The sequence below is a fragment of the Triticum aestivum genome, chromosome 2D, assembly GCF_018294505.1.
Source record: "Triticum aestivum cultivar Chinese Spring chromosome 2D, IWGSC CS RefSeq v2.1, whole genome shotgun sequence".
In the NCBI taxonomy this organism is placed as follows: Eukaryota; Viridiplantae; Streptophyta; class Magnoliopsida; order Poales; family Poaceae; genus Triticum; species Triticum aestivum.
Window position 1 is genome coordinate 59,848,346 of NC_057799.1, and position 9,612 is coordinate 59,857,957.

The window sequence follows — 9,612 nt, forward strand, 5'->3', positions numbered from 1 at the left end:
AAATTGAAAGACCCCAAGAGCAATCTCCGTGTGCCCTGTGCTAATTCAATGATGTTGTGATTGAAGGGGCATGTTAGAAAGTATTGTACACATATATCGCATCTCCTACAAGCTTAAGCATGGCTACCTAGGTCAACACTTAGACCATCTGTAATTTTGCAGCGGCTGTTTAATCTTTTGAAGGTGCTCATAGGGATAAAGTACGTGTGTGTGTTTATATAGACGAGTGTATGTATGTATGTATGTATGTATGAGCGTCTGCATCTGTATCGTGTTTAATAACTGATTTGAAGCGGCTGAGAAGTGGGCCTGTGTCGCTGATGATGTGGCCAACGTGCATGTTTTAGTGCAATTCATCGACAGTGAATAGGAAGACCTCCTGGATACACGAGTGCTCCTATTCTCCGCTCTAAGCAGAGAATAGCATCGAATTAGTACACGGCACACAGAATGTGTCAGGCCCATATGGCCACATCCGCGCATGGTTACTTCCCTTTTTTTTATCTTGTTTTATTTGTATTCTGAAAAATGCTTTTTGTGTGAGTAATAAAGGAAATATAAAGTATATACTCAAAAGATTGTTTATCTAATTTTCTTAAATATGCATAGTTAAAAAAATTGTCCATGTGTTCCGAGAGGCAAGTTTATACATTTAGGCGAATTTTTTTGTGTTTAAAAAATATTTATTTATTTATTAAAAATAGCAGCATGTTAAAAAAATGTTCAGCAGTGTAAAAATGTTCGTGTAATTAAAAATATTCATGTGTTCGAAAGATGGTCGTGCATTTAGAAAGTGTTTTCTTGTTTAAAAAAATTATTTGTTTTATAGAAGTCCACACATTAAAAATATTTATGTATTTAGAAAAGGGAAAAGTCTAGAAATCGCAAAGAAAAGATAAACTTGATAGAGAACCAGCAAATGCGGTACAAACGCGAAAGAAACCCTAGGCATGTGCCTAACTTCAAAAATTGCCAGAATGTACAGGCTGACCTATGGAGGCTTCACATGGACGATTAGGCTATTATTTTCCGCCTTGGTCGGAGAATACGATTTGCCTAGAAGACACATAAACATATATAGAAAACATGGCTATAGCCGGGCGCGGTGGAGCACGCCATGCCGTCTAATACTCGGTTCTGATTGGCAAAGTAAACTCGACAGTTTTGCGACAATTCGATAATAAGCCGGGCCTCATATGCACCCGATGGACAGTAAAATAAATAAATAGAAGCGAAAAAATCTGATTTTTTTATTGTGCAAGATGCTCAATTGAGTGATGTTCGTGCAATTTTTTGGGGGTGTTTAGACATTCGAGGAGCTCGTGGCAAATAAGATAAGATCGGATGTGAACAGTGTTATTGTTAAAAGTTTCTTAGACACCCGAAATTTATCTTTTTTGCCACGTTCTCCTCAATTGTCCAAACTTCACCAAATTTTCCACGGGCCTCAAGCATAGGAACATCTTGCACAACAAAAATTCAGGATTTTTAGAAATTATTTTCTAATTTTTATGAATTTACTATTCATCCTCGGGCGCATCTGAGCCCGGGTGCCGAACCGCCGCTCCCGATGTTTTGCCACTATTCTCTATGGCAGTACGGTTTAGTAGACACAACAATGATCATGAAGATGATGACCCTTGCAGTTCAGCACGAAATATGATTAGATCTTATCAAGGGGCGCCATTCAACCTCTGTTTACAGCATAGCATTGACGGTGTAGAGGGTAGCTAGTTTCACCATCCTCCTTAGTAGCGAAGTCAATAAGAAACAATGTTGTGCTGAAGTACCCGACCAACAATTTCAGCTGACTGATTGCAATCTGCGTTCTTCTTCTCGCAAAAGAAAAAAAAAAGAAATCTGCGTCCTACAACATGCTTTATCAAACTACACAAAATGATGCATCTCGCCGTACACTGTAGGCTTGAGACGCTGTGATCGAATAGCCTGAGTTAGTGGTTCAATTTTTTATTATTATTCCCAGATTCAGTCAACAGATATCAAACTCCTCACCGTGTGTCATGGCTGGTTAAGCTAAGTACAAGATTAACCATGGGCTAGATGATAAAACTAAAGGAGGGGCTTAAGCGAGTAGCATCCTTACTACTACAACAACGAGATGGCCACTGGCATAATGAGGTGGTTCTTCACTTGCATTACAGATTCTGCAACAACGAGATGGTTTCGATGTCAGGGCAAAGCAAATATTAGTGAGTACTCCTACCAGTAAATTAGGGCTTCCTCGTATGCTTAGTGGTCAGATGGCCAGGCGAGTATGCTTGCTACTTGTTTTTTTTTTGAGACAAACTTGTTTTTTTTTTTGAGGGGTCAAACTTGTTTTTTTCTAGGCGTGAGCTTGTGCTTGCTTGCCTGAAGGCCTATGTACCGCATTATGGTCCTGCCCATGGCCCACGTTCTGGCCCAGACATGGCAGCCTCGTGATTACACGCGAGCCCACGCTCTGTGGACTTCGTCCACGAAGCCCACAGGGAGCAGCACATTAAACACAGATCACTACCCTTGTTTACCTTGTTTAGTACCACATCGCTTGTTGAGAAGGTTGGAGCGGGAGAGCGAGCTATATAAGCAAGGCGGGGTGCAACCTTTGAAGATACTTACCTGGACGGGGTCGACGGCTGATCAAGAAGAGTTGTGGCCTAAGCTAGTGGTCCACATTGCATTTGGTGGATGCGCTGGCTTACCATCTCCCCAAGTGGGAGAGTGGACGTCATAATTTATGGTAGAGGGGATACGCGTTCGCGCGGCCCCTGCCAAGTTTAATCAAAATTTTGAATTTGAATTATTTTAGATTTTTAAAATATAAAATTTGAAGAGTTGTGGGCTACACTATCCTTTTGGTAATATTTTTTTACCTTTGATTTGAATTATTCTCAACTTTAGTATTTGAATGGTAGTCTAATGTGCTCCCTTGAAATGTTGACACTGCATGCTTGATTATCTGCATGCAGTTCAGATGTCCTTGCTTACCATTTATTCTTGATGTATTGCAGTTAAGTTTATAGCTGACAAAATGATAAACTACAATATCACCAGTACATGTAAGATTCAATTGGAGACAGCGCCATAAGCCCTTGTAGGCGTTTTGTCGAACACCTTGCGGGCACCGAGCGGCAGCGAGTGCTCGGGCGCTGTTCGTCGGAGGACGGACGCGCGCGAGGGGCGGCGGGAGTAGAGGAGGGGGGGGGGGGGGGGGGGGCGGAGAAGCCGCCGCGGGGCGGGGATAGGCCGGGGAAGCGCCGGAACGGTCGCCGGGTGGCGTGGGCGGCGACGGCGGCGCGGCTGGATGGGGGGTGGTAGTTGCGAGCGAGCGCGCGGAAGCGGGCACAACAAATAAGCGGCGCGCGATTGAGTTTCGGCCCGCGCGCTGAACTACATATGCCGCGCGCGCTGTTTTTGGCGCCCGCTGGAGCAACTATACCGGTTGCGCGCGCGCTAAAACGGGCAATTTTGCAGCGCGGCGCTAGTTTAGCGCGGCTGTTGGAGATGCTCTAAGCGCTTTTTTACAGCGTTGACAAACATGAAATACAGTGTCCAAGCAATTGTATTTTTGAAAAGTACTTGAATTACAGTTTTAGTTCTTTTTCCTAACTTGTCTGTCAGTTTTAGTGCAGCCTGATCGTTGATGCCATGTGCTAGCTTGTCATGAAAAAACAGCTACGATGGTCGGTAATCATTATGTACAATTCAAGAACGCACCATCCTAATAGGAGCCATCACATTGTTCTCCATTAGACTCTTCCCCTGCCTTGCCCGCCACGCCCCTGATTAGAACCTCCCCCTGGGTTATCCAGCTGCAGCTGGCACACTCGAAACCCGGCGGCCGCGTCCGGCAGGTTCTTCAGCCGGAAAGACTCGTCTCTCCATCTCCTTGTGACAGAGGTGGTCCAGCCAGAACTGGCTCCCGTCGTTGACGTGCATCTCCTCGAGCACCATGGCGTTCTCCACTAGGAATTTGGCGAGCTGCGCCGGGAAGCAGTTAACCTCCTTGGCCTTGAACTGCAGCGTCACCTTCCGGAGGCTCGTCTGCAAGCAGCGGAACGCGCAGTCGTTGGTCAGGGCGTCCGGGAGCTCCGAGACCCCGCCGAGGTCCACGGCCGACGACATGGATGCGAGCCTCTCGAACCGGACCATGGACTCGCTGAAGGGACCCCCGACCGTGTCCTCGTGCTTGCGGTCGTACCAGTAGTTGTAGTACCGCATGGCCAACCTGAGCCGGAGCTCGGACATCACCAGGCAGGAGCGGAGAATCCTCGCCGTTGCCACCGCCGTGTTGCTGTCCATGTACTGGTACTCTCCGTCTAGTTCGAGGAGCTTCAGGTTCGGGAATGTTGGCAGGATGATTCCCGCGTCCTCATCCTCGTCGGCGACGATGTCCTCGATGCACTCGAGGCGCACCTTGAGGGCTCTCGTGCTGGAGAAGCTTGCCGTCATGCGGGACAGCGGCTCGTAATTCAAGATCTCGCAGCCACCCTGATGGCGGTGATCCACATCGAAATCGACTCGCGCGAGCCCCGGCGCTGGCGATGTGAGCGAGAGCTTGACGGGGTATCCCTTGAACCGGAAGAAACGGAGGCTGGGCATGTCGAGCTCGATTCCGCTGCCACCAGCGGCGGACGCCTTGATCGCCTTCTTGTCGACATAGGTCACGAGCACCAAGGCGTTGATCGTCAGGCATCGGAGGCGGAGTGGCAGCATGAAGTAGTCCGGCTCGTAGAATCTCTGGTTAGAACCCGGCAGCTTCACCGCCCTTTGACTGACGTTCACCAGCGTCAGGCTGGTGAGCGCCGGCGCGGCGTCGACCATGTCCTGGAGATACCCATCCAAGAAAAAGCAGTTACGCAGCGTCAGAACCGTCCCGCACGGGAAAGCCTGGCCCGGGGATGGCGGCTCGAGGTTGCAGCGCGTGAGCTCCAGCACCCGGAGCTTGGCGGCGCAGGCAGGGAGGCCAGCGGCGGGAAGTAACGGTGCTCTCTTTCATGGCCCTGCCCGCAGCCGATGGTGAGCTCTTCCAGCCGCGCAACAACAGGGTCGGCGAGGAGTTTGGTGACCCTGCTGTTGGGTTCGGCATCGTCCCCCTTCCTACGCAGGCTCTTGCTGATGTAGTAGGCTTCTTTGTCCAGGAAGAGCGTGAGCCTCTTGAGGCCCTCGCCGTGGAGCGCGGCGAGGATGGCGTGGGCGTCACGGAAGAAGGACTGGAGCCTCGAAGGGTAGAAGGAGCATAGTCCCTCGCTCTGCTTCTGCGTAAGGCCTGCTGTCAAGGTTGACGGCGCTCGTCCGGCGCCACAGCGATCGCCACCGGCGCGAAAGGAGGGCGGTGGCCGCGGCCTCGTTCGTCGGCGCCAAGGACAAGATGCGCACCAGCACGTCGTCTGGGAGGGTAGAGAGACGGTCGGCGGCGGCCATTGTGGATGCGAACGCCGTGGCTTGGAGTATAGGAGTACGATATTTATGGATCTATAGCTTAGCGCCGGTCGAGTACGTTAGGGCTTTGGTGTGGATACGCCGCGACCCGACCTTCATTTGCGTGCAGAATCCAGAATTTTTAGGTGCAGTCGGTTTGTGCATGCATGCTACAGTACTGCCTGTTTATATTGTTTTTTTTTTCGATGTTGTTTATATTGTTTGTTTATATACACGCAGAGTAGTTTATAGTGTCTGTTTATATTTACGGGTAAATGTTTATATTTACTTTGTTATACTTTTCTTAAGAAAAGAAATTTATTTGTTATATTTAAATGTATGTTAGGGTATCTTCAACACGGACCCTCAAAACACCTGCATCAGTCCGGACCGACCTATCCGCACATTGCGCACACATTCTGTCAACCAACACGGTATCCTACCGGTCCGCAGAAAAATAGTCTGCATGTCTTCAACGCGACGACAACTTGATGGTGTTTTTTCGCCGGGGAGGGAGGGGGCAGTTGCATATCTACACCATTTCTAATTTTCTGCGTTCATTTTTTTTCTATTGCGTTTTAGCTTTTCTAGATAGCGGTATTTTGTTTCTAAAGTGCCACCCACACCCAGTCGCCTCATGTGCAACTATACATGTTGTACCCCATACGCAACTGTGTTAAAAGAAACTGTAGGCGAAGTAGTGTGCGGGCTGGGGGGTTGAGGTGCTTGGGCGGCCAGGTATATGGGTTTGTTATTGAATTTTTATTCCCTTTTTATACTATTTTTCTCTCTCTATTTTATTTGTGTGTTTTTGATTTATGTGTTATTTCTTTTTCTAAATAGTGATGTTTGGGAAATTTATATTTTAAATATAACGCCACTTGGTTTGCCTAAGGCTCAGTCGATGGCATTTTTCATTTCTTTAACTTTATGTTTTTTCTCTGCCACTGAGAATAATATCACAAATACAACCCTTGAGAGAAATGACATTTTTCTCCAACTGTATGTTCATTCTTAACTCGCAACTACCCTGACGACCTTGTATGCTACCTGGCGGCAGCCAGTTGTGTTCACCCTCGACATGTAACTACATTTTTCTTTTCATTATTTCCTTTTATTTCTTTATTTTATACCCGCACAAAAACAACAAACATGCTAACATGATATTCTAAAACCATTTTCACTAGAAATAGGCTTTCGCTCCGCTTTATAAATAAAGTGACCATCATAAATCATATTTTTTTACTCGGCATAATTCTTTTTGCGGCTTTTCATCCAATCGTCTATATTTTTTGTTGCCCTGTTGATGCTTTTCTTGTTGGAGGAATTGAAAGATGGTTATTGTAGGGCCTGGGAAGGATGCCTTCCCATTCCGTCTATGATAATTCAATGCATCCACCTGTAGATATGTGATGATAATTCAATGCATCGACTAGACAAGCCTCGGTTTATATAATGCACCAGAGGCCTAGGATTTAGAAGAGTCTTCGTCTTGTGCGTCAAGTCTTGTGGAATCTTCTTTGTATACGTCATGGGCTGCCAGAAGTGACCTAGTAATGAACCGCCATGGAGTCCTTTGCCCGTCCCTTCTCGGGAGACAACATGGTGAGTACTGATACGTCTCCAACGTATTTATAATTTTTGATTGTTTCATGCTATTATATTATCTGTTTTGAATGTTTAATGGACTTTAATATGCTCTTTTATATTATTTTTAGGACTAACCTATTAACCGGAGGCCCATTGCCAGTTTTTATTTTTTTTTTGCCTATTTTAGAGTTTTACAGAAAAGGAATACCAAACGGAACGAAACCTTCGCGAGGATATTTCTTGGACCGAAAGGAAACCAGGAGACTTAGAGTTGAAGTCTGGAACGCCACCAGGAAGCCACGAGGCAGGAGGGCGCGCCTAAGGGGGTAGTGTAACGCCCGGATAATTAGGCTACAGTAAACCTCTGTTAAAGATGCCACATCACCACGGTTACTGTTGATAAACTCGCGTTAGTTCAAAACGATTCAAATTCAAATTTAAAATATAGGCAAACAGTAAATGATTTCAAACATAAAAACTAAAATGTTCTTATTGTGGCAAATAATTCATAGGATATATTGGTGGAGAGACCAAACTTTGATAAAATGTTTTAGGGCTCTAAAGTAATCAAAACAGCAGCAAAAACAATTAATTTAATGCCTTTTATAAAGTTATAATAATATAACTAATTTAATAATGTGCCAAAATAATTGTGGCAGTGGACTAATTAGTAATACTAATTTAGGTGCTCATTTGGCATTTTATAAAACTAAAATAAAAGGAAGTTGAGGTGGAAACATTAAAGAAATAAAATAATAAAAATAAGAAAACAGAAAAGTCTTTAAAAAAAGAGGAAGAAAAGTGAGAGAGGCCCCCTGCCGCTCCTGGGCCACGGCCCCCCGAACCGGCCCAGCCGGCGCTCCCTTATCCCCTCACCCCGACAGAAACCCTAGCCCCACTCGCCCACTCCCCCCCGCACGACGCCCACTCCCCTCGCTCCTCTCCTCCCCACTTGCCTGTTCTGGATCGGGGCACGAACCCGCCGACGCCACGACGCCGTTGCCGTTCACGGTCGCCGGGGCCGCCCCCTCGTCTACCTCCACCTCGTTGGACGCCTCGTCATCCTCCTCCCCAAGCGCCATTCACTGGAGCTCCTCTGCCTCATCCCCATCGTCAGATCTGCGCCGCCGCCCGTCCCCGTCCTCCTCCTCGTCACTCGCTGCCTAGTCCCTACGCATCGCCGTGAGCTTCCTTCCTTCTCCCCTGCTTTCGTCGCCGTAGGCCGAGCCCCTGGCCGCGCCCACTGCCGCCCTGTCGCCGCACACCTTGGCCACCGTCCGCGCCCGGACACGCCCCTGCACCGCGGTCGCCGCTTCCGACTGCGTGCGCCGCGCGCCCCTGGCGCATCCATGCCACGCGCCCCTGGCGCATCCATGCCACGCGCCCCGCCGCGCCTCTTCTTCCCCCCACCGCTCTGCTGCTGCGGCTCACCGCCGCCCCGCGCTCCTCCGCCCGAGCATCGCCTCGCAGCTCGCCACCGCTTCGCACTCCGCCTCGCCCCGACCAACGCTGTCGCAGAGCTTCTCGTCGCGGGCCGTGCCCGCCGTTTCCCAGCACTGTCCGCCGGGCCTCGTTGCTGCCGCATCCGGTGCCCGGTGCCGGTGCCCATCTGCACCGCTCGACCCTCTCCTGGGTCGGGTCAGGTGCTCGCATCGCCCAGCGCCCGAATCCCCCGTGCCCGTAACCGTTATGGCCTTTGGCCCATTGACAGTCGGGGCCCACGCCCCAGAATGTTTTAGAAGAAAATAAATAAATAATAAAAATAAATTTAATTAATTAATTAATTAAGTTAATTAATCCTATTTAATTAATCTAATTAACCTGTTAGTTTATTTAAACAGTAGTTAGTTTAACCTAAACTCTAATTAACCTAACAGTGTATGACAGGTGGGTCCCACTGGGCCCACACGTCAGTTTGACCAGTCAACACCTCTATTGACTGCTGACGTCATGCTGATGTCATGATGATGTCAGCAAACACTATTCTGGATAATGTTGAATTAAATTAATTAAATAAATTCTAAAAATGATTTAAAACTTTAGAAAATCATATAAAATAAACCGTAACTCAGATGAAAATGTTTTCTACATGAAAGTTGCTCAGAACGACGAGACAAATCCGGATACGCAGCCCGTTCGTCCGCCACACATCCCTAGCATAGCAAACACGCAACTTTCCCCCTCCGGTTCATCTGTCCGAAAACGCGAAACACCGGGAATACTTTCCCGGATGTTTCCCCCTTTGCCGGTATCACTTACTACCACGTTAGGGCTTACCTAGCACCCCGTTTTGCCTCGTTATGTTTTGTGATGCTTTGTTTGCTCCGTATTTACTGTTTCTTCCCCCCCTCTTCTTCTCCGGTAGACCCCGAGACCGGCGCTGATGCCACCGAGTACGACTACGTCACCGACGTCCCTTCTCCCTGTACAATAGAGCTTCCAGGCAAGCCCCTCCCTCGATCACCATATATCGCCTATTCCTTCTCTATACTGCTTGCATTAGAGTAGTGTAGCATGTTACTGCTTTCGGTTAATCCTATACTGATGCATAGCCTGTCATTGTTGCTACAGTTGTTACCCTTACCTGCTATCCTACTGCTT

The 9,612-nt window shown here is 47.9% G+C and overlaps 1 non-coding gene across 1 annotated transcript; it reads left to right on the forward strand.

Annotated features, from left to right (window-relative positions):
* Window positions 1-2,611: 2,611 nt before the first annotated feature.
* LOC123056389 (U1 spliceosomal RNA) lies at window positions 2,612-2,772 on the forward strand. The gene has a single exon (XR_006426770.1). It is a non-coding gene; the product is annotated as a U1 spliceosomal RNA (small nuclear RNA).
* Window positions 2,773-9,612: the final 6,840 nt, after the last annotated feature.